Raw genomic sequence first — 6,757 nt, 5'->3', positions numbered from 1 at the left:
ATGCAAATATTAATTAATGGAAAGGGTAAAAATCATGTAAAGAAGTTAAACAATCCATAATATACACAATGATCATGAGAGTCGTAGAATTCTGCATTTGGAAATTATGTGAAAGTACAAATTACCTATCGTTCATCACGCTAAACAAATTGAGATGCATTACAAAAAAACATTGCATTTCATTCAGGAGATCCTACGTGGGAGATCCTACGTGGGAGATCCTACGTGACGTAATGAAGCCGCAGTATGATTAAGACGAGAAGTATTCAACACATTGAGTGTCTGCTCTCCAGCGGTAGCGTTACTATATTTTGGAATCGGGAAAGGAGGATATACTTTTACCAAATCAGAAAACTTAGTTGATCAAAACTGAAAACAGCCGATTTCGCTGTTTTTGCTGTAAAATTTGGTTTATTGACTAAAAAAAGGTCACCATTTTCGTTCGACTCCCGATTTACACACTTTTTACTGCAAATTAGCGGTGTTGACTAAAAATAGGTCGTCGCTTTCGATCGAACCACGAATATCCGATTTAGCGACATTTATGCCCATTTTCACTCGAACCTCTCCATTTTCTTAGCTGTAAAAGCTGTAAAGGAGGACGAATTGGGAAAAATGAGGACATTTAGGCGTCCTCGAAGGAAGGAGGAGAAATCCTTCGAAGGGAGGACGTATGGTAACCCTATCCAACGTCGAAGCTATTTTTCACGATACGATGAGGCCAAAAATGAAAAGTACGGAACAGGCGAAAACAAAAGAACAGTCAACAAGTTGTTAATCTCATCAGTGGCGTACCAGTCACTTGGCGGTTGTGGCTCGACGCCAGGGGCGGCAGGTTGCAAGGGGGCGGTGATTTTTTTAGTCACTACAGAAGTACTGAAAAAGATGGGTGATGAGGGAGTCGAGAGGAAGAGATGACCTTTTTTTTAGTTAGCACAACAAGATTACTAGTAAATATAATTGAAGAGTTTGTAACTATTTCAAACTTTGGGCGGCATTTTCAACGAGATTCAGAGGCGGCAGCATATGCTCTTACGCCACTGAATCTCATACTTTCGAGAAAATAGAGGCAGTATAAGAAAACAAAAAAAAGATGATAGAATGTGGTGCAGAAACATGATATACACAACTGCTGACGCGGGGGTAATTAAGTCCGGCGTGGGTACACAATTACGTCTGGCCTGTATCCTAACGCGTTCGCTATTCCTTTTCGACCCCTTGGTTAACCTTTGTATTGTCCCTTTAATTGTCTGTTACTATTCGTTTATTTTGTCGCCTTTCCTATCCCCTCTAATAGCGAACGCTGGTGCAGGCCGCTTAGTCTTTGCTTCCAGTTATTGTTCCAATTCTCATTTCGTTACGTTTAATTGTGTGCGAGATTTGATCCTAGTTATATTTATATTCGTTGTAATAGGTCGCGACTCGGTCACCTTTAGGCCTAGACTCCGCATTTTTCTTCGATGGCTAGTGGAAACTCAAGCCCTCTCGTTGTTCCGTACCACGGTCCAGGAACGAGCGTTGTTGTCGCATGTCCAAAACGAAATTGTGGTTTGTCGTTCTCGGTATCTGTTGAATTAACGGATCATTTGGCTTTTTCGCACCGCCGTGACAGGTTTCATATGCAGTGCATGAAATGTCGTGTTTTTTTTTCGGATTCGGATCACAATATGACCTGTCACTATAAGCGGTGCAAGGGCATGCGACAACATAGTTGGTATGCCTGTCCGCCTTGTGGAAAGTGCTTTAACCTGGTTTCGAAAGCGAAGGAGCATTTTAAGTCCTGTCACCCCGAGTTTGCTATCCCCTTGGGTTCGGCTTTTAAGCAAACTGGTATCCCCTTGGAAATATTATTGACTGTACCTGTTAAATATAACGGCAAGGATACTTTGTATCCTTGCCCAGTTGCCGGTTGCGATAAGCAGGGCTCCCCGTACAAATTGTTGGCTTCACTTCAGAAGCACATTTGTAGCAAGCACGACATCACAAAAAACTTGATAAATTATGATGTCGTGTGCGGCAGATGTGACCAATGGACAATTCTTGCGCAGCCTGATATGATCGCTGCCAAGAACCATTGGTCCGCCTGCCGCCTACGGGGAGCTGTGTCCGCATCCGGTGACTCATCCCCAGCCACGTCCACGACTGTTTCGCGAGTCGACGCGATCTCCCCTATTTCTTCGCGTTCTTTAGTCCCCTTTGCCGTTGACGCAGCGGAAAGCTCTTGTACTTCCTTTCCCGGTACTATACCGGATCCCTCCTTATCCGTGGCCAATCTTTCGTTCTCGTCGGATACCACCTCCTTGGTAACCGTGTCATCTAGGCCCTGGTCACGGATTTCGAATAAATCTCGACGCTCTGTCAATTCTTGTAAAAAATCAAAAAATAAAATAAAGTCCATGAGATTCTATCCCTCTTCTCGTAGTGATAGCTCCACGTCTTCTAATACATCCTTTGGGCCGCGCGACTCGCCAACAGTCGTGACGTCATCAAATTCCTCTGCGCCCCGAACCCCTTCCCCAATTCTTATTAGCCGATTCCCGGTCCGTAGGCCAGTCACTGGGGCCTTACCTGCCGCCCGTGCCTGGCTTCGGACTGCCGGGGATAGCAGACAGTCCCTAGGCCGACGTACCACACCCCCAAAAAAAATTGTGGTTTCCCCCCCAAGGGAGTTTACTCCCTCCCCACCCCAATCGTTAGTGAAGACCCGTTTGACCCCTGTCTCTTCACCAAGCCCCATTCCATCGCTTTCGGAATTGTTTAAAGCACCTTTGCCTGGCAGCCCGAGCTCTACTCAAGAGCTCCTTGCCAGGTTGGACCGGGGAAGTCCCTTCCCCACCACACGCGATGATCTGAAACAGATATCGTCGGCGGGATCGAGTCCGAACATCGTAGACTCGCCTCCCGTCGGTCAGAGCGTGTCTCCCTCGCGCCCACTTGCGGACGAGACACGTTCTGTGACGGCTGGAACAGCGGTCGAACGCTCCGAAGTTACCGGAGCTGTCGGCGGCTGTGAAAGCCCGACGAGATTGTCTCCTTCGGTAAATGCACGCGACCAAATAGAAGTCGACGTGCCTTCCCCCGAACCGAGCGCACCTCGTGCACAAGTCGATCTGCGCGAGTTGCGCTCGGAGCTTGCGGACTTGGTGTCAGAATGTCCTCATAACACCGAGGCTTTCGGGCACCTTGAACGTGAGCTGGAGCTCTGGACTGTCCGTGCCTCTGATTGCAGCCGCCCTCCCGGCCGTAAACGCCCTAGGAACCGATACTCGCGCGAAGCACAACGCCGTGCGAAGGTCAATCAATTGAATGGCCAGCGCGAGTGTCGACCTGGGGCAGCCCAACATCTTCGGTCCGCTTTCTGGCGCAATCAGAAGGAAACGGTCAGACAGATCATCGAGGATGATTCTGGCAGTAAACGGTGCGAAATTCCTGCCGACGTAATCGAGCGGAAATTTCGTGCTGACGCCGCCGCTGACGTCACTGATAATATTGCTGCTTTTCCTCGCTGGATGACTCAGCACAGTTACCAGGGCAACCTGGCTTCTGCTGTTGACGACGATTCGATTACTCCATCAGAGGTAGCAGGAGTTCTGGCGACTCTAAACACCAGTAGTTCGCCAGGCTCCGATGGTCTCACCTATGGATTTTGGAAACGCTTAGACCCCAAGGGAGAAATCCTCTCTGAGCTTTTCGAAGTCTGTAGGCGTTGTCGACGTATTCCACTTGTATGGCGCTCGTCGCGGGTAATCCTGATTCCAAAGGACCGCGACGGCGACATGCAAGACGTCGGCAACTGGAGACCCATCGCGCTATCCAGGACGCTGTACAAGATCTACGCGTCCGTAATCGCTCGTCGTCTTCAGAGCTGGGCATCCGATGGAGATGTTATCTCCATGGAACAAAAGGGGTTTGTTCCGCGAGAGGGGGTCTTCGAGCACGTGTTCATGCTTGAGTCCTTGCTTGCGGATGCCAAGTCGTCAAGGCAGGATATTTATCTTGCCTGGCTTGACATCCGCAATGCGTTCGGTACCGTTCGGCATGGATCCGTGATCGAGGTCCTGAAGCACTTTAACGCCCCGGAGTACCTGGTGGAGGTGATGACCGATATCTACGCGTCTAACGTGTTTGCAGTCGCGACCAGCTCTGGTCCGACAGACCCCATTCCAGCGGGGAAGGGTGTCCGTCAAGGATGCCCTTTATCGGCCATCACCTTCAACCTGGTCATGGAGGTTCTCCTGCGTGGCGTTGCTGGGCTTCAAAGCAGCGGTTATCGGTTTTCTGCAGCGGATGGCGTCACTGTCAGAGTTCAGGGTTACGCAGATGACACCTGTCTGTGTGCTTCGTCTCGCGTCCAGCTTCAAGCACAATTAGATCTGTGCGATGAATTTTCTCGGTGGTCTGGTATGAAGTTCAAGCCCACCAAGTGTCGTGTTCTTGCCTTGGGGTTCAAGGGAAGCCGATCGATCGTGGACTCGGCCCCGTTCTGCCTTGATGGTGGCGAGGTCCGGGTCCTCGATCGTGACTCTTTCTGGCGATACCTGGGCAAGAACATGGGTTACCAGGCAACCGAGAAAGGTGAGAAGGCCCTTAAAACTTTCGAGGCCTATTGTGACAGACTTTTTCTGTCACATCTCACCTCATTTCAGAAGCTGCTCGCACTGAAGAGGTTCGTTATTCCAAGAATCCTTTTTCAGTTGAGAATCCGCAAGTTCTACCGAAGCGATCTGCGTCGCCTGGATGCGCGTATCCGCACGTTGGTGAAGGCGGAATTCCGCCTCCCTAACAGAGCGTGTCAGCCCTTTTTCCATGCTGGGCTGACGACTGGCGGTCTGGGGATTCCCAACCTCTGCTGCGAAGCAGATGTGTTGAGGCTTTCCCAGGCCGCCAAAATGGTCAATTCCACTGACCCCTCTGTGCGGGCGGTTGCGCGTGGAAGGTTGGCGCTGGTCGTCCGGAGGACTTGCCGAGTCCCAGAGGCGTCGGAGACCCTGACAGTCGAGTTCTTGAACTGCGTGAGTCTAACAGGGCACGATTCCAGGGCGTACGGAGACGCCTACGGGCTTTGGACCGAGGTCCGACCCGTCGCTAGGCGTCTCGGTGCTCGCTGGTTCGTGACCGAAGACGGGCTCTACCAGTTGGCTCTAGGCGCCGACTGCTGTCAGGATTTGGGTCGTTTAACCAAATTCCTTCACCTGAAGGTGAACCAACGTTGGAAGACACGGTGGATGGAGCTTCCCGACCAGGGTAAAACTGTGGAGTGCCACAGCCGGTACGGGAGCTCCAATCGCTTCCTCCGGTCTTCCAACGTCCTGACGGCAGTCGAGCGTAGCTGGATGCTTAAAGCTCGACTGAATCTTCTGCCGCTCCGGTCGATCCGGGGTCGGTTTAGAAAACGTGTGGAGCCAAGTGTGGTCTGCTGCAAGTGCGGACAGCATACCGAGACCCTGCCCCACGTACTGAACCACTGCCTGCCAGTGATGGATAGCATCACGAACAGGCACAATTCGGTACTTGGGGTGCTCCTGGACTGTATTCCAAGCTCTTCTTCTTTTTCCAGATGCGATGTGGACCGCGTTTGCGAGGAGCACGCCACATTGGCCAACAGGCGGCTGAGGCCCGACCTCATCCTAGCGGATCGTCGCCGGGTCTTGGTCATCGATGTGGTGTGCCCCTTCGAGAATGGAGTAGCCAGTATGGACGCTGCCGTCGCACTGAAACACTCAAAGTACAAGGACCTCTGTGAGTCTCTCCGCGTTGCCACGGCCAAGGTGGTGGAGATGCATACGTTCGCGGTTGGGTCCCTGGGGAGTTACCACCCCGGGAACCTGACCACCTTACGTGCGATGGGTGTTTCGGTCTTCGAGTCCAGACTGGTCTCCGAGCGAGCCGTGGTCGCTTCTCAGCGCGGCTCTCATCGTGTCTGGAGGGCTTGGTGTAGTGTGCGGGACCACGAGAGGACTTGATCCCCCCCCCTTCACGTGCTTTTTATTTGTTATGTGTTTTGTATAATGGTTATTAGCTTAACCCGCTAGCCATCACGGGGTTCGACTGCAGGCAACTGGACACTGGATTGATTCACGGAACTCCTCCCCAAATTAACATAAATGGACCCCTGACAGTTTTAGTTTTCGATTTTAGTTTCAGAGTGGTACTAAATGCTAAGGGGAGGAGTTCCCCCACCTCCCGACCAAAAGTTTGATTTGATTTTTCACCACCACAATTACTATGATAATGCCTGCAGTCGGACCTCGCCAGTTCGCCCCTGTATTTTTTGTGTTGTATGTCGGCCTCCACCACATATATTGTATGTTTTTGGTGGAGGCCTTTGTCTGTGTTAGTGTCCCTTGTCCCCGGGCGAACTGGCCATGTCTTCTCTGGCCCTTATATTAATATCGCATTTTCATTTTGTGATTTTTCGCCATTTATTTTTTTGAAAATAAAATCTTTTCCCCGCCACCGTAAATGGCGGGTATTGTTCTGCGTTTATGTTTATCCATTTTCGCAAGGTGACCGAAGTCGCGACTATATTTATTTCGTATTGCATTTTCATTTTCGTGGAAACTTGCAGAAATAAAATATTCCAACAAAAAAAAGTGGTATCGTCATGCCCAGCAATTGGAAGCAACGTTGCTTCGAACCCCACCGGTGATCAGATAGGTGGCGAAGCAGTTGTATTGAATGATTTTCTATCTTGTTGAACCACAGTGGCTGTCTTAGCTAGGCTTACCATATTTCGGAAATGAAAAAAGAGGACACT

The sequence above is a fragment of the Botryllus schlosseri genome, chromosome 5 (genome assembly GCF_051294905.1).
Source record: "Botryllus schlosseri isolate E-star chromosome 5, Bs_hap1, whole genome shotgun sequence".
NCBI classification, from domain to species: domain Eukaryota; kingdom Metazoa; phylum Chordata; class Ascidiacea; order Stolidobranchia; family Styelidae; genus Botryllus; species Botryllus schlosseri.
The sequence above is the reverse complement of the archived record's forward strand: the minus strand, read 5'-3'. Positions refer to the sequence as shown.